General features: G+C 44.4%; 1 gene segment (V, D, J or C); it reads right to left on the bottom strand.

Moving 5' to 3' along the window:
* Positions 1-13,249: 13,249 nt before the first annotated feature.
* On the bottom strand, positions 13,250-18,889 carry LOC310663538 (tyrosine-protein phosphatase non-receptor type substrate 1-like). The segment is given in 6 exons: positions 18,455-18,889; positions 17,021-17,359; positions 15,659-15,955; positions 14,446-14,739; positions 14,249-14,350; positions 13,250-14,092 (listed from the first exon to the last, which is right to left on the bottom strand).
* Between the last annotated feature and the right edge of the window lie 278 nt (positions 18,890-19,167).

Genomic DNA, 19,167 nt, shown 5'->3' on the forward strand with positions numbered 1-19,167 from the left:
TGCTCACTGGAAGGACAGATCCTGAAGCTGAGGTTCCAATACTTTGGCCACCTCATGAGAAGAGAAGACTCCCTGGAAAAGACCCTGATGTTGGGAAAGATGGAGGGCACAAGGAGAAGGGGACGACAGAGGACGAGATGGTTGGACAGTGTTCTCGAAGCTACAAACATGAGTCTGACCAAACTGCGGGAGACAGTGGAAGACAAAAGTGCCTGGCGTGCTCTGGTCCATGGGGTCACGAAGAGTCGGACACGACTGAACGACTAAACAACAACAACAATGCGCTCCCTTTACAGGGAGTAAAAATGCCATTCTAGTTCATCACAGCCTGGGGGAAAAGAGGTCAATGGCGGCGCCAGACGGACCTCACTACAGGTCCTGTGAGGCAAGGACGGGGAAAGTGTGGCTCTCCAATGTCCTTTGACTACAACTCCCATCATCCTGACCATTGGCTTCTCTGCCCAGGTCTGACGGGAGCAGGAGCCCATCCACATCTGGAGGGTCACAGGCTCCCCATCTCTGAAAATGGGGTACATTAAGCCTTTTTGCTAATTATAGCGCCGTGTTAAGTAGTGTGTGAAGCAACCATTTTAATGTGATTTCCAGCTGATTTGCAGGAAAGTGGTGCCTTAGCAATCGTGAGGGGCCCTAGTGTGGAAGCAAATTCGACTGGGTGGGCCTTCACCCACCTCAGCAGATAAGTTCTTGCAGGATTCCTTATCATGGAGCAAACACTACTGTTTAGAGCAAAGGGATAGAGAGCTTTGAGGAGAAAAATAAGCAGAGGCAGAACAGGGTAGAGAGTGCGAGTCAGAACTGGGTCTCACTATGAGGGGGAACTGTGCTTAGCATGGGCATGGGGGAGGTGGGGCAGGACTCCTGGGTTGCACAGGAAAGGCTCCCACTTACCTAACACCTTCAGCTCAATATCTTGACTGATTGGGTCTTTCGCTGCTCGATGTTGGATGTGGCAGGAGAAGGTAACTCCAGCGTCGGAGATTTGTGGTGTGAACTCCAGGACACTTTGTGCATAGAAGAGGTAATTGGGCGCACGCTTGGCAGGGGGCGAGTCAACTTTCAGAGTCTCACTGCCTCGCAGCCACTTCATAGAGACACCATCAGGGTAAAAGTCGGATGCTGTACATGTCAAAGTGCTTGGTTTTCCCAGCGGCACTCCTGTGGGGCCGAGTGTTAGGCGTGGGGGAGCTGGAGGGAGAGAGGAGAGTTAGGAGAACATCTCCTTAGACAGCTTAAAGGGTGCTGGGAACTAGATCTGTGAGCAGCAAGCTGCAGTTCCCAGGATTCTTCACCGGAAGTCATACGAGTTAAGTGTGCTTTAAATGTATGGCATGGATGTGACTTCGCTCTTCCCTTCTGCAGTAAAAGGAAACTCTCAATACAAGGAAGTTGGCGCAGAAGTAATGGTTGAAAACATGCACTGGGAATTTGCAGTTCAATTCTCACCTTGCCCATTAACTCATTAGGTGGCCTTTAAGTTACTCACTATCCTCTTAACCCCAAGTCCTGCCTGGCCTGCTCCCAAATGCAGTAAGAGCTGCTGTCCTGTATCTCCACTATGCCATCCCTCAAGGTCTGGGAGACTGTCCCGCTTGGACTACTCCAATGCGCTCTACGTGGGGCTACCTTTGAAGGTGACCTGGAAACTACAACTAAACCAGAATGCAGCAGCTACACTGGTGACTGGGAGTGGCTACCGAGACCGTATAACACCAGTCCTGAAAGACCTACATTGGCTCCAGTACATTTCTGAGCACACTTCAAAGTGTTGGTGCTGCCCTTTAAAGCCCTAAATGGCCTTGGCCCAGTATACCTGAAGGAGCATCTCCAACCCCATCATTCTGCCCGGACACTGAGGTCCAGCGCTGAGGGCCTTCTGGTGGTTCCCTCCCTACTATAAGTGGGGTTACAGGGAACCAGGCAGAGGGCATTCTCAGCAGTGGCATCTGTCCTGTGGAATACCCTCCTATCAGATGTCAAGGAAACAAACAACTATCTGACTTTTAGAAGACACCTTAAGGCAACCCTGCTTAGGGAAGTTTTTAATGTTTGATGTTTTATTGTGTTTTTAATATTCTTCTTGGGAGCTGTCCAGAGTGGCTGGTGAAACCCACCTAGATGGGTGGGGTATAAATAATTAAATGATGATGATATTTGTCAAAGCGTGCTTTTGTTAAGCCTCTCTTGAGAGGTCACGTCTCAGTTCTGTAGCACCACCACAAAGGAGGCCCTGCTCTGTTTCCTTACAATGAAAATCTCTTAATGATGGAACATGAAACTGCAGCTCTCCCCAAAACCTCATCTCCAGAGGAGTAGGCTTGAATGCGAGCTGGTGTTCCCTGTAATACACAGCCCTAACCAATTTATGATATCCAGATATGCATCTTGAAAAATGCTGGGAAGTATAATGGCAGCCAACACAGCTGAGTGTTATGTGCTTCATTTAGGCAAATTCTTTCTGAGGGAGCATCGTGGCTATGCTCCCCAAAACTGAGACCCAAATTATAGGTATTTATTTATTTAAAAATTTCTGTCCCACATCATCAGCAGCCATTTTGTATTACGGGCCAGAAATCTAATTCAGACAAAAGATAAAAATACAATATTTACACCATACAAAATAAAAACCATTAAACCACAGTTGCAGCAGTTCAAGAAATGGAAGTGTACGAATTGCAATTCTTATACCCACTTACCGGGGAGTAAGCTTCAGTTAACTCAGCTGGACTTTTAGGACCACACTGTAAGCATTCAGCAAATAAACATTTCTAAAGCCAAAGAAGGCAAGGTAGTATTGCATGGAGCCTAAAATATTTTGATGTGGGAGCTAGGCAGGCTGCCCTGGAGCCTAGTTTAGCTGCCCTGTTCTGGTGCAGTGTGTGGGGTCTGTCTTACAGAAAAGTGAACATAGAGGTGTTCCTTGCTACACCTCTGTATTCCATTGCTTTATGTAGTTTTCTCTCCAGCATGGTTCAAATCTGGTTATCAGAGCTGGGCTGGGAGAAAAGTGCTTCAAGCAACGGACCATAGGGAGCCAAGGCAAGGGTGCAGAGCGGCAATGAGCAACCGCACATTTTATTCTCTTGTAGAAATAGACACAGCCCAGCTGCTTAATATCACAATGTGGCAGATACATGAATAAAACTAGGGCCCTGTCAGGTATGTTTAGCCTGGAGTTAATGTGAAGCGCTTCAAAGGATGCGCTTTAAAATGGTATTTTACATCAAGAACTTTAATGTGAAATATGTTTAGTACTTTAAAAAAGGTTTTCCGCCCGCCGCCTTGCCTCCCTTACCTTCTATTTTCAATGCCACCTTCCCTTCAGCACTGTCAGGAGTATGGAGAACAAAACACGTATACTCCCCGGCATCCTCCTCCCTTACGTCCGAGAGGTAGAGGGTGGCATTGCCCTCTGGCAGCCGCGTCGCATCAAGCACTGCTCCCCTCGGTCTGAACACTGTGATGTTGGTATCGAACTTTGCAACGTTTTTCCCTCTCAGCGACCATCTCACAATCAGCAAATCAACGTTTATGGGCCTGGGAGGGTCTAAGGAGAAGTGGCAAGGCAGGAATGCATTAGAGTGTGGCCCTGCCTGGACGGGGGATGAAGGGACTTGGATTATCACGGCTGCCCCTGAAAAGGACAAAGAGATACAGTTAGACTTTAATTAGACTGGACCTCCATCACAGGCTAAAGCCATCATAAACCAGTTTTAACTTTTAAGATTCCTGCAGACCGTAGTTATGCAAAAATGGGATTCCTGAAGCCCTTTGATTAAAAAACAAAACAAACCCAGGCTGGTTAGAGGAGTTTGAGGACTAGTTTAAATCTGAATGCGGGATGCGCCTTTGACTGCTCAAAAAAAGTAACCATCCACTGTGGGCGCTGGGGGGGGGGGGAGTACCTCTGGTGTGCGACATGGCATGCTGTTTCTGGGGTGGCTTGTCCAACTTTGGTCCTCAGTCTGCACTCAGCTCTCACCTGTGGCTACTATTATCATCATCATCATCATCATACCACCCTATACCCGGCGGTCTCAGGGCAATTCACATAATAAGAGCCAAGAAGCTGTCAGCAGCAGGTGATAGCAGCCACACCCAGGGAAAGGCTTCGACTGGCCGGCCAAATGAGGTGAGGGTAGCTGATGGGTCTCAAACCCTCAGTGAGTTAAAAGATTTCCCCTGCGTGTGAAGACAAGTTCCAGCTATAGAGGGAAGTGAGGGGCAGATGGGGCTCGTTAATCTGGGAAGGTGGCCCATCTAGGAGAAGGGAGAAACTCTGACCCTAAACCTCCACTCCCTTGTGGGACTTCTTCAGCAAAGGCTAAGGAGCAAACCCTACACAAATCTGGAGTGGAGTCCCTTAGGCAGTTGGATGGTGCCTTGTACGCCTACTTCCGGCAACTCCTGAGCCAAGCTGGTACCAAATATATTGCTCTGGTATGCTTTGCCTTATACTGAATCAGACCATCAGTCGACCTAGGCCAGTACTCTCTACACTGACTGGCAGAGGTTCTCCAGGGTTTCAGACAGGAAACCTCTCCTGGTCCTTCTAGGACTAGGCCGCCTGGCCGCCCATTCCCGGCTCCTGCTGGTCTTTGCGAAGCCGCCTCTCCCTCCCTCCCTCCTCCTCCATTGCCCTAGCCCCCAGGAGCCCCCCCAACTGGGAAGGGTCCTCCGGGTGAGGGGATGCGACTTACATGCACCCTGCAAGGAGAGCAGCAAACAGGAGAAGCTGGACATTTTGGGGCCGCCTTGCTTACTTTGTATTCTCCAGAAAGGATGCGAGAGCAATATGCACCTGAGAGACAAAAGTTCAGTTGAACTGTGACTCCCGGGTTCCAGATCAAAACATTCTGCTTTTAAGCAAGCCAGCCCAAACGGGCGTGTAGAAGTTGGGCGTGTTTCGTTTCTTTTTACAGTGGAACCTCGGTTTTCGAACGCAATCTGTTCCGGAAGACTGTTCGAGTTCCAAAATATTCAAAAACCGAAAACTCAGTACGGAAGCATCAATACAATAGGGAAACTCAAAACAGAAGCCATGTGGTATGTTTGACTTCCGAAAAGTGTTCGAAAACTGAAGCAGTTACTTCCAGCATTTGAGTTCCAAAACGTTTGTCAACGGAGAAGTTTGAAAACCAAGGTTCCATTGCAGTTTATACTGGTGATTTCAAAGTCTCCTTTGCATATTTTAAAATAATGTTCTACATGATGTTCTGTTTGATATTTTTGTGAGCCTTTTAGAGGTTTTTTCAAAACCGAGTGGTATATATGAATGTTGTTATATAATTTAAAATAGAATGTGTATACAACTGCTTTTAAAAAGTGGTTGCCGAGGGGATAACGTCACCTTAGTTTTTAGGTAGCCCATCAAGCGCCTTGTTCTCCAAACTTTTTGCTTCCGGCCTTGCGGATTATTGAGGCCTAACAGTCACAAAATGGCAGGGCAGAGGCAGAGCAGGTCACAGAGGCAGAGTTTGCCATAAGCAGCTGGCAGTCACAGATCTCCTTCTCTGTTAAGAATGATTTGTAGCAGCCCAAAGCTTATTTGGGAGCCCATAGGTGCCAACTCCCTGGGGCCCTGGGTGCCCCAGCACCCACAAATTCTCCTTGAAGAGGCCAGGCACCAACTTCCGGCTGCTGTGGAAAGGAATGCTAAGTGTCGGCTGCGACATGGAGCTGGCAGAAAGGCTTTTGAGGGCAGCGCCAGAGCTCAGCGCACCCCCAAAAAAACCCCACAGGAGTGTGGGGACCCAAGGGTTCCTGCAGAGCGAAATGTCTCGCCCCCCGGGCCCCCCCAGTGGCTGTTTAGCACGCGGGAGGAACGGGGGAGAGGCTTGAGGACGCTTCAAGGCACCATTGCGGCCCCTGCCAAAGCTACATTCCGACACCCAAGAAGCAGCAGACCTTCCTAATTAGAGGTGAATGCCAATAAAACAATTTAAAGGCGTAATTAGACCATAAAACTTCAATTTGGCGAGATGGAGATAAAAGAGGAAGTCAGTCTCCGATCTTTGCGGACAAGCTCTGCAAGGGATTCTTTTTGTGAATGGGGCTCGACTTTGTTTATTGCTATGGAGAATTGCTACAGCTAAATCTGACTGAATTGTCACATTCTAATGGCTTGCAACTTTAACTGTATCCAGTTACCCAATGAGATATAAGTGGAAATCTACACCGCTGGAGGTTTAAGCAAACTTTATAAAAATTTGGAGGAGCTAAAGAAGAAAGGGGGAAGACAGGAAGCCTGCAGGGAACTCTTTGACATTTGGAGGCAACCTCCAAAGTAAAAGTGGAAAAGAGCCCGGAACAGCTTCCCAAGTATTCTAAAGTATTCTAAAGTACCCCAAAAAGAAATTGGAGAGCTCTCCAAATAAGAGTGGTAGATCAAAGCCTCAGCTGCTTGCGAATTGGAACTTTAATTGCCTGTGGATTTACGACTTGGAAAACAAGACTATGGTCATGGGATTAAAAATAAGAACGGACTAAAAGGACCTACAAGTTTTGGAAATACTGCAAATCACCAACATTTGAGAGACTATAAGTAGATAAGTATAATTTAAAGAATAATCTCTCCTCTGCTGGTTCTTTTTTATCTGCCTTGTGCACTTTCTTTGTTCCAAGAAAATATCGGAAATTTGAAATTGGACTGACCTAATTTCTCCCCCCCCCCCTTTTTTAAGTTTACCTCCCTTGTTCTTGTAATATTAATTAATTGGCTCCCCCCTTATTGCTAAATATTGTATTGTATATTTATATATTTTATGTTATAGGTTTTATTGAAAGTTTACAAAAGGGAAAGAGAAACTGGGAGAAAGCTGGGAGGGGGGGTAGCTGTATGGCTGAACAGACTTAGAGCTGGCAGGTGTGACTTTGAAAAACTCATAAAACACTGGGAACCAACAGATAAGAAATGTGGGGGCCAGACAGAATAACAACACGGAAAACAGCAGCTTCAGTTGCTGCTGCGGCTGCAAGACGGGCCAGTGTACAGGGCGATAATGGGGGGAAAGGTGACAAAGAACAGGAAGACCCTTTTGCACTGCAGCTTTTAGAATTCAGGAAAGAGATGATGAAATCAATGCAATAATTTACACAACAGGTCCGTAGTGACATGGAAAAATCTAATTTATCATTGAAGGAACAAGTACACAGAGATATTGAGAACTCAAACAAGGTTCTAAAGGAACAATTTGGGATATTGGGAGACAAGGTTAGCAACTTGGAGTCAAAAGTGGATAAATTAGAAAAATTAAGTGAGGAGGTCACAGAAGTAAGGGAGGAACAAAAAGGGATGCTAGGATTGGTACAAGGGGTTCAAGAGAAACAGAGTGGTTTGGAGGATCAGTTTTTACTTTTGCAGCTACGAGAACGGGATAGGACAATCAGAATCAGAGGTTTACCAGACTCTGACTCTGAGCCAGTACTAGAGACATATGTGACACAGATAATTTCAGAGTGGATGGGGGAAAGTACAGATTGGCTGGATGGTTCAGTTGAAAGCTGTTTCAGAATTAAATTGTTTCAGAGCAGAGAACGGAACCGCCCAGGAGACATTTTGTTAACATTAGTGACAAAAAAAAGTGAAGGATGCAATCCTTCAGAATAGCTTTGAAAATGATCTCGTGGTTGCTGGACAGAAAGTAGACATCTTCAGAGAAATTCCTCTGAAATTGAAATTAAGAAGAACAAAATACCGGTTTTTGACAACGGCTCTTAGGAGAGCTGACATCAGATACAAATGGGAATTTCCTGAGGGTATCTCTTTTACATACATGAAGAGGAGATATAAGCTGACATCAGAATTTCAGGCGAGAGAATTCCTGGATAAAAATAGGAGAGACTTAGACCCCAAACAAGACAGGGGAGACCCCAGATCTGAGCAAAAGAAAGCTTTGGAACAACTTGCACTGGAAGAGGCGGCATCAGGGAAAACAGATATTGTAACTGACTCTGGAAATGGCCAATCTTAAATTACTGAGCTGGAATGTTAACGGTTTGAATTCTGGAGCCAGACGACATCGGATTGAACATGTAATAGCAAAACAGAAATTGGATATAATTTGTCTCCAAGAGACACATATTGCAAAAAAGCATAAAAGGGTCTTAATTAACAAAAAATTAGGTATGGATCTCATCTCATCAGATAAAACAAAAAAGAGAGGAGTTGTTTTTTATATTAATCCTGCACTTGAACCCAAATTGATTCAGAAGGACGAAGGCAGAATTTTAATAATACAAATTAAAATCCAGGGAGAGAAAGTGATATTGGTTGGTATTTATGCCCCTAATGATAAAAAAGCAACTTTTTTCAGGAAACTAGAAACAGAACTACTTGAATTTGCAGATCAAAAGATTATTTTAATGGGAGACTTAAATGGAGTTCCAACTTTAGACAAAGAGAGAACAGCCAGGAAAAAATAGACCAAAGAAGGTAAACTGCCAAAAACTTTTTTTGACATGACTCAAAATCTAAAGCTGATAGATATCTGGAGAGTAAGACACATGTTTGATAGAGAGTATACTTTTTACAGCCATGTACATGACAGCAGTTCGAGAATAGACTCTATATGGATCTCCAAAGAATTAGAAATAAGAGTCAAAAGAATAGAAATCAATCCCAGAACCTTTTCAGATCATAATTCCCTGACTATGGAATTACAAAAAGAAAGTCAAATCTCTTTTAGATGGAGATTAAATGATGATTTATTAGATGATCACAAATTTGTTGAAAAAGCAAAAAAGACCTTGATGGATTACTTTGAAATAAATAGTAAAGGGCTAACAAAGTTACAGACGGTCTGGGATGCAAGCAAGGCTGTAATGAGAGGACTCTTTATACAACAAAATTCATTTAAAAGGAAATTGAGAGAGAAAAAGAAAAAAGAAATATTGGAGGAAATTATGAAAAAGGAGAAACAGCTGCTAAACAAAGCAAACAAAGAGGCAGTAAAACAGGCAATCAAAACATTACAAACCCAATACTCAATGATTATAAACGAGGAAATCAGCTGGAAAATAAAAAGAGTAAAACAAAAATATTTTGAGCATGCAAATAAACCGCTAGCCTGTTGTTGTTAGCCTGGCAGCTGAATAAAAGTGAACAAAGGAACTCCATAAATAAAATTAACATAAATGGCAGAATTACAGACAAGCTAAAGGAAATATAAGAAGGGTTTGTTAAATATTTTTCTGAGTTGTATAGACAAGGGAAAGAAAAAACATTTAAGATAGAAGAGTACATCAGAAATAGCAATATGCCATATTTAAAAGAAGAACAAAGGAACATCCTTAACTCCCAGATAACAATGCAAGAAATACTTGATGCAATAAAAAGCTCTAAAAATGGCAAGTCTCCAGGCCTGGATGGCTTTACGGCAAAATATTATAAGATATTAAATGAACAATTAGTGAACCCATTGAAAGATGTAATGAATGAAATACTGAACACAGGCGAAATCCCAGAAACATGGAAACAGGCCTATATAACAGTAATTCCAAAAGAAGACGCAGATTTGCTGCAAATTAAAAACTATAGGCCTATTTCCTTGTTAAATAATGATTACAAATTGTTTGCAAATATCCTAGCTAACAGATTAAAAAAAAAAATTAAATTAATATATACATCAAGACCAAGCTGGGTTCCTACCAGGAAGACAAATGAAGGAGAATATAAGGAATATTTTGAATATAATAGAATATTTGGAGGCTAAAAATGAAAAGAAAGTGGCAATGATGTTTATAGACGCTGAAAAAGCCTTCGATAATGTTTCTTGGAAGTTCATGATAAAGTTGTTAGAACAAATCAGAAGAGGTCCCAAGTTTTTAAAAGCAATAGTAGCAATCTATTCAGAACAAAAAGCTAAACTAATTATAAATCAGGTGATAATGGATGATTGTAAGATCCAAAAAGGAACAAGACAAGGATGCCCATTATCACCATTATTGTTTATTCTGGTCTTGGAAGTACTTGCCAAAAACATAAGAGCAAATAAAGAGATTACAGGTGTAAAAGTTGGGAAAAGTGAATTCAAGTTAAAAGCGTATGCAGATGACTTAGTGATAACAGTGGAAGAACCTAAAACGTCACTCCCTAAAGTAATAGAAAAAATTCAGAATTTTGGGGAAGTGGCAGGATTTAAGCTAAATTAAATTATTAGTTAAAAACATGAAGGAAGAAGAAAGAACCGAATTAGAACAAAATATTGAGATTGAAGTCCATAAAAAGGTTAAATATTTAGGGATTTGGTTAACATCAAGAAATATAAACCTATTTAAAAATAACTATGAAAAAATTGGCTTGAGGTAAAAAGAAATTTAGAAATATGGAGCAGAATGAATCTTTCAATGTTAGGAAAAATATCAGCGATTAAAACGAATGTGTTGCCTAAAATGCTATTTCTTTTTTAATCAATACCAGTCATCCTGAAAGATGAATGCTTTAAACAATGGCGGAAAGAGATTTTAAGATTTATCTGGGGGGGGGGGCAAAAGGCCAAGGATAAAACATAAAATACTTACAGATGTAAAAGATAGAGGCGGGTTTGCCCTCCCAGACCTTAAATTGTATTACGAATCTGCTTGTTTGGTATGGATCAGGGACTGGATGAGATTGGACAAGCAAGAGGCACTAGAACTAGAAGGACATGACAACAGATTTGGTTGGCATGCATACTTAGGGTATGGGAAAGGGAAGATTCATAGAAGCTTTTACAACCATATAATCAGGAAATCATTAATGAGAGTATGGGAGAGATATAAAGACTTATTGGAACAAAAGACTCCGTGGTGGCTTTCACCACATGAAGCATTACTGCTCAAACCACTTGGAAAGAAAGGAAAATGGCTCACATATGTTGATTTATTAAAGGAACATGATGGGAAATGGAAATTAAGAGATTATGATGAGATCAAAGACCACTTTCAGAGTTGGTTGCATTATCGACAATTACATGAAACATATAAAGAAGACTGTAAGAAAGGATTTAGTTATACTAGATCTAGGTTTCAAACGGAAGTGATTGAAGGGAAAGTGAAATTACTGAAGGCCACATATAGCATACTATTAGAATGGGAGATGAAAGATGAAGAGGTAAAATCAGTTATGATTAAATGGGCACAAGATGTAGGTCACAATATTATGATGGAGGATTGGGTTAAATTATGGAAAACTGACTTAAAATTTACAGATTGTTCACTATTGAAGGAGAACTACATGAAGATGATGTACAGATAGTATACAACACCAGTGAAGTTAGGGAAAATGTACAAAACTAGCTCAAACATATGTTGGAAGTGTAAGGAAAAGGAGGGAACATTTTATCATATGTGGTGGGATTGTAAAGTAATTAAAAATTTTTGGGAAATGATATACAATGAACTGAAGAAAATGTTCCATTTAACATTTGTTTAAAAACCCGAGGCATTTTTGTTGGGGATTGTAGGGAAAGACCTGCCAAAAAAGTTGAAAAACATCTTCATGTATGCGAGAACGGCCGCGAGAGTTCTGGTAGCACAAGGATGGAAGACTGAAGAAATCCCAACTAAAGAATCATGGCAAGAAAAATTGATGGATTATGCAGAACTGGCAAAATTGACACATAACCTACGGGATAAGGATAACTGTGACTTTAAGGATGAATGGGAACCATTGACAAAGTATTTGAAGACGCAACAAAGTGAACTGGACTCCTTGGCAGGTTTTGAATAAACATCCACAATTTTTTACTGATAATAATTAGCTAAACAGTTGGAGGATCTATACAACTCTGTAACATGCAGAAAATAGCACTGGAACTGAGGGAAGTCGGGGGGGTGGGTTTTGTGGGGGGTGGGGGAGGAAAAATGGGGGGGGAATAAGGATATGTTTTTGGAAAATATGTTTTGTTATAACTTTGAATAAAAAAAAACTTTTTAAAAAAAGCAGAAGAGGCTGGGCACCCACAAATTGTGGTGGATGTGGGCATTGGGATAGTGCGCTGTTCCCCAAAGCAGCATTGAGCCCCTGCGCATAATTTAATGCTGTTTCAAGGACACATAATTTCATAGAATTGTGGAATTGAAGTGTTGGAAAGGACCCCGAGAACACACTGCATTGCAAGAATCTCATTTGGGGCCCTGAGTTGGCAGAGGCAGAGCCCTGAAACTAACAAATTATAATATCCATCTTAAAAGCCTCAATATCCCTTGGTTTCTTTGAATTCCCAAAGAGTGAAGAGCTCTACTATATGTATATAATTTCAAAATGGAAGGTTGAATTTAAATGATTTAAATCGCCTTGACTTTAAAACGAAGCCTCCTGCAATTATCATACTGGAAATGCATTTTTAAGGAAATACATACATAAAATAGAATGTGTATACACCTGCTTTTAAAAAGTGGTTGCCGAGGGGATAACGTCACCTTAGTTTTTCGATGGCTGATCAAGCGCCATGTTCTCAAAACTTTCTGCTTCCGGCAGTGGCGTAGCATGGGGGGTGCAGGGGGGGGGCCGGCCGCACCGGGCGCAACATCTGGGGGGGGCGCTCGCACTCGCAGCTCTCTGCCCCTACCTGGCTCACTAACTCTCTCTCTCTCTCATTGCAGTGCTGGCTGTGCGAATCCAATCCGAGCCGCCGAGTCGCCACCCACTGTGGAGGGGAGGGTGCCAGGCGTGCGGTGCGGTGCGGTGCGGAGAGAGAGCGAGGGACTATCTGGGGGAGGGACAGTGCAGGGGGGGGCGCAAATTACTTGCCTTGCCCCGGGTGCTGACAACCCACGCTACGCCACTGGCTTCCGGCTTTGAGGATTATTGAGGCCTAACAGTCACAAAATGGCAGGGCAGAGGCAGAGCAGGTCACAAACTAGAAGCAGAGTTTGCCATAAGCAGCTGGCAGTCACAGGTCTCCTTCTCTCTTTAGAATGATTTGTAGCGGCCCAAAGCTTATTTGGAAGCCCATAGGTGCCAACTCCCTGGGGCCCTGGCACCCACAAATTCCCCTTGAAGAGGCCGGGCACCCACAAATTGGGGTGCATGTGGGCATCGGGATAGTGCGCTGTTCCCCAAAGAAGCATTGAGCCCCTGGGCAGAATTTAATGCTGTTTCAAGGACAGATGATTTCATAGAATTGTGGAATTGAAGTTTTGGAAAGGACCCTGAGAACACACTGCATTGCAAGAATCTTTTGCCCAACGTCAGGCACTGGTGCTGTCAATTATTTTCTCCTACATCTGAATTACCAGAAATTGGGGATTTATTTATTTTTTTAAACACTTTATTGAAATCTGTTTTTCCATAAGGAATTCAAAAGACAAAAAAACAAGAAACATAACTTGGTAGACGTCAAGCTAAAGTATAGCCATACAGATAATGCAGCGTATAAGGTGAAAAACTAAAGGAGAAAAGAAATCGTATTATACACAAACTGGAACGGGGAGGGAAATGACGGGGAAAGAGGAGAGGCAGACTGGGGGATGTGTTGGTAAAACAGCACCAGGCAGGATTGAACCCTCTTGCTCTCGATGCTGCAGTCAGAGCGGGGAGGCAAGGAGATGCAGCTTCTTGTTCCCCAACCTCCTTCTTGACATGAAGGGTTTATTAACCTTAATTAAACATTAAACGAACCCTCAAGCTAGGCACTCTTTTGTACGTCACAACACAACTGGTCATCAGTATGAAGATCAGGCTGGATCAGGTGTTCCTTGGGCTCGTTTGGGGCCCTGAGTTGGCAGAGGCACAGCCCTGAAACGAACAAATTATAATATCTATCTTAAAAGCCTCCTTGGTTTCTTTGAATTCCGAAAGAGTGCAGAGCTCTACTATATGTATATAATTTCAGAATGGAAGGTTGAATTTAAATTATTTAAATCACCTTGACTTTAAAACGAAGCCTCCTGCAATTATCATACTGGAAATGCATTTTTAAGGAAATACATAATGAAATGGAACAATATTTCATTGCCTGGAACAACCCTGTGCCAAAATTTCATTCCGTGGACTGTTAAATAACAAAAACATCATCTTGATTTTCCCTCCTGGCATTCGCCGTCTTCTTCAGGAGGGTTTGGTCATTCGGTTCAGCTTCCTTATACTTGGCTGCTAAGAGAGAGAGAGAGAGAGAGAGAGAGAGAGAACACAATAATCAGGTTCCTCCAAACTGCAATCTGCAGTCCCGTGCCCCAGCACCGCAGCCTTGCCTCCCCACGGACTCTGCTGCCCTTTCTGCCACCACTCCCAGCAGCTCCAACTCACCTCTGCGCCTTTGGTACATCAACGTCGCTCCAACTCCCATGCCAAGTCCCACAAGGAGTCCCAGAGATCCTACAAGCCAAGTCAACGGTGATCCAAAGTATCCTGGAGATGGAGGAGAGTCAGTTGGAGATGCAGGTTTTAGTTTTGGCCAGTACTAAATTCTGTGGATGAGGGGTGGGTAATTCCATCAGCCTCACCTTCTGACTCCCAGGGGATCGTCTCCTCCAGTGGGGCCTCCAGTGCTTCATGTTGTACCTGGCAGGTAAAACTGGCTGCAAAATGGCCCTGCTTTGGGAAGAAGACGCTTCCGGTTGTGAACGTCCTGTTAGGATTTTGCTCAAGTTCACACTCGTATATTCTCCCTTGTATCGGCTCCCCATTTTGCAGCCACTGCACTGTAACATTTTGTGGGTAAAACCCACACACTAGGCACTCCGCTACCAAGAACCTCTTCCCTGATGGCCTGGTGAGCATATGAAGTTCTGGGCGAGCTGCAAGGAGAAGAAAAAGATTTGAGGGCCTGCAAGTCTGGTGAAGGCCACTAGAGGGAGACATTGCTGATTATAAAGGCAACCCACCTAACAGCCTCTAAAGGCCACAGTTGTGTGAATGCATTACACAAGAGCAGCTCAGCACCAGAATATTTGCCTTGCATGCAGAAGGTCTCAGGTTCAATCTCTTCCTGCAGTCAATCAGAAGCTGCTCTTTTGTTTCCAAAAATTTTGGAAGTCGAACAGACTTCTGAAATGGATTCGGTTCAACTTCCAAGGTACGACTGTATTTTCAGTCAGACCTATGCGCTCCCTTTAAAGGGAGTAAAAATGCCATTCTAGTTCATCACAGCCTGGGGGGAAAGAGGTCAATGGAGGCGCCAGACGGACCTCACTACAGGTCCTGTGAGGCAAGGACGGGGAAAGCGTGGCTCTCCAATGTCCTTTGACTACAACTCCCATCATCCTGACAATTGGCTTCTCTGCCCAGGTCTGACGGGAGCAGGAGCCCATCCACATCTGGAGGGTCACAGGCTCCCCATCTCTGAAAATGGGGTACATTAAGCCTTTTTGCTAATTATAGCGCCGTGTTAAGTAGTGTGTGAAGCCACCATTTTAATGCGATTTCCAGCTGATTTGCAGGAAAGTGGTGCCTTAGCAATCGTGAGGGGCCCTAGTGTGGAAGCAAATTCGACTGGGTGGGCCTTCACCCACCTCAGCAGATAAGTTCTTGCAGGATTCCTTATCATGGAGCAAACACTACTGTTTAGAGCAAAGGGATAGAGAGCTTTGAGGAGGAAAATAAGCAGAGGCAGAACAGGGTAGAGAGTGTGAGTCAGAACTGGGTCTCACTAAGAGGAGGAACTGTTAGCATGGGCATTTCAGAACTCCAGGTTGCACGGGAAAGGCTCCCACTTACCTACCACCTTCAGCTCAATATCTTGACGGATTGGGTCTTTTAACGCTCGGTGATGGATCTCGCATGAGAAGGTAACTCCAGTGTCAGAGATTTGTGCTGTGAACTCCAGGACACTTTGTGCATAGAAGAGGTAATTGGGCCCACGCTTGGCAGGGGGCGAGTCAACTTTCAGAGTCTCACTGCCTTGCAGCCACTTCATAGAGACACCGTCAGGGAAAAACTCGGATGCTGCACACGTCAAATTGATTGGTTTTCCCAGCGGCACTTTTGTGGGGCCGAGTGTTAGGCGTGGGGGAGCTGGAGGGAGAGAGAAGAGTTAGGGGAGCATCTCCTTAGACAGCTTAAAGGGTGCTGGGAACTGTAGATCTGTGAGCAGCAAGCTGCAGTTCCCAGGATTCTTCACCGGAAGCCACAGGATAAAAAGCACTCAATAAAAGGCAGCTCTCAGTACAAGGAAGTTGGCGTAGAAGTCATGGTTGAAAACATGTACTAGGAATCTGCAGATCAAATCTCACCTTGCCCATGAACTCATTAGGTGGCCTTTACGTTACTCACTATCCTCTTAGCCCCAAGTCCTGCCTGGCCCGCCCCCAAATGCAGAAAGAGCTGCTGTCCTGTATCTCCACTATGCCATTCCTCAAGGTCTGGGAAACTGTCCCGCTTGGGCTACTGCAATGCGCTCTACGTGGGGCTACCTTTGAAGGTGACATGGAAACTATAACTAATCCAGAATGCGGCAGCTACACTGGTGACTGGGAGTGGCTACCGAGACCGTATAACACCAGTCCTGAAAGACCTACATTGGCTCCAGTACATTTCTGAGCACAATTCAAAGTGTTGGTGCTGCCCTTTAAAGCCCTAAACGGCCTTGGCCCAGTATACCTGAAGGAGCATCTCCACCCCCATCGTTCAGCCCAGACTCTGATGTCCAGCGCTGAGGGCCTTCTGGTTCCCTCCCTGGGGTTACAGGGAACCAGGCAGAGGGCCTTCTCAGCAGTGGCATCTGTCCTGTGGAATACCCTCTTATCAGATGTCAAGGAAACAAACAACTATCTGACTTTTAGAAGACACCTTAAGGCAACCCTGTTTAGGGAAGTTTTTAATGTTTGATGTTTTATTGTGTTTTTTATATTCTGTTGGGAGCTGCCCAGAGTGGCTGGGGAAGCCCACCTAGATGGGTGGGGTATAAATAAATAAATGGTGATGATATTTGTTAAAGCGTGCTTTGTCAAGCCTCTCTTGAGAGGTCACGTCTCAGTTCTGTAGCACCACCACAAAAGAGGCCCTACACCAAGGACTTTAATGTGAAATATGTTTAGTGCTTTAAAAAAGGTTTTCCACCCGCCACCTTGCCTCCCTTACCTTCTAATTTCAATACCACCTTCCCTTCTGAACTGTCAGGGGTATGGAGAACAAAACACGTATACTCCCCGGCATCCTCCTCCCTTACGTCCGAGAGGTAGAGGGTGGCGTTGCCCTCTGGCAGCCGCGTCGCATCAAGCACTGCTCCCCTCGGTCTAAACACTGTGATTCTGGTATCGAACTTTGCAACGTTTTTTCCTCTCAGCGACCATTTCACAATCAGCAAATCAACGTTTATGGGCCTGGGAGGGTCTAAGGAGAAGTGGCAAGGCAGGAATGCATTAGAGTGTGGCCCTGCCTGGACGGGGGATGAAGGGACTTGGATTATCACGGCTGCCCCTGAAAAGGACAAAGAGATAAAGTTAGACTGTAATTAGACCGGACCTCCACCACAGGCATCATAAGCCAGTTTTAACTTTTAAGATTCCTGCAGACCGTAGTTATGCAAAAAAGGGATTCCTGAAGACCTTTGGTTTAAAAAAAAAACAACAACAAAACCAGGCTGGTTAGAGGAGTTTGAGGACTAGTTTAAATCTGAATGCGGGATGCGACTTTGACTGCTCAAAAAAAGTAACCATCCACTGTGGGCGCTGGGGGGGGGGAGTACCTCTGGTGTGCGACATGGCATGCTGTTTCTGGGGTGGCTTGTCCAACTTTGGTCCTCAGTCGTCACTCAGCTCTCACCTGTGGCCATTATTATTATTATTATTATTATTATTATTATTATTATTATATTATTATTATTATTATTATTATTATTATTATTATTATTATTACGGCCTATACCCAGAGGCCTCAGGCAATTCACATAAAAAGAGCCAAGAAGCTGTCAGCAGGCGATAGCAGCCACACCCAGGGAAAGGCTTCGACGGGCCGGCTAAATGAGGTGAGGGTAGCTGATGGGTCTCAAACCCTCAGTGAGTTAAGAGATTTCCCCTGCGTGTGAAGACAAGTTCCAGCTATAGAGGGAAGTGAGAGGCAGATGGGGCTCGTCAATCTGGGAAGGTGGCCCATCTAGGAGAAGGAAAAAACTCCCTTGTGGGACATCTTCAGCAGAGGCTAAGGAGTAAACCCTACACAAATCTGGAGTCCCTTAGGCAGTTGGATGGTGCCTTGTACGCCTCCTTCCGGCAACTCCTGAGCCAAGCTGGTACCAAATATATTGCTCTGGTATGCTTTGCCTTATACTGAATCAGACCATCGGTCCACCTAGGCCAGTACTGTCTACACTGACTGGCAGAGGTTCTCCAGGGTTTCAGACAGGAAACCTCTCCTGATCCTTCTAGGACTAGGCCGCCTGGCCGCCCACTTCACGGCTCCTGCTGGTCTTTGCGAAGCCGCCTCTCCCTCCCTCCCTCCTCCTCCATTGCCCTAGCCCCCAGGAGCCCCCCCCCCAACTGGCAAGGGTCCTCCGGGTGAGGGGATGCGACTTACATGCACCCTGCAAGGAGAGCAGCAAACAGGAGAAGCTGGACATTTTGGAGCCGCCTTGCTTACTTTCTATTCTCCAGAAAGGATGCGAGAGCAATATGCACCTGAGAGACAAAAGTTCAGTTGAACTGTGACTCCCAGGTGTCAGATCAAAACATTCTGCTTTTAAGCAAGCCAGCCCAGACGGGCGTGTAGAAGTTGGGCGTGTTTCGTTTCGTTTTACAGTGGAACCTCGGTTTTCGAACGCAATCCGTTTCGGAAGACCGTTTGAGTTCCAAAATATTCAAAAACCGAAAACTCAATACGGAAGCATCAATACAATAGGGAAACTCAAAACGGAAGCCATGTGGTATGTTTGACTTCTGAAAAGTGTTCAAAAACTGAAGCAGTTACTTCCAGCATTCAAGTTCCGAAATGTTTGTCAACCGAGAAGTTTGAAAACCATGGTTCCACTACAGTTTATACTGGTGATTTCAAAGTCTCCTTTGCATATTTTAAAATAATGTTCTACACGATGTTCTGTTTGATATTTTTGTGAGCCGCTTAGAGGTTTTCTTAACACCAAGTGGTATATATGAATGTTGTTAAATACAGTGGTAACTCGGGTTAGAGACACTTCAGGTTACAGACTTCGCTAACCCAGAAATAGTACCTCGAGTTAAGAACTTTGCTTCAGGAGGAAAACAGAAATCGTGCGGCGGCGCGGGAGGCCCCAT

The sequence above is a fragment of the Podarcis tiliguerta genome, assembly GCF_965153285.1.
Source record: "Podarcis tiliguerta genome assembly, chromosome: 13".
Lineage (NCBI taxonomy): Eukaryota > Metazoa > Chordata > Lepidosauria > Squamata > Lacertidae > Podarcis > Podarcis tiliguerta.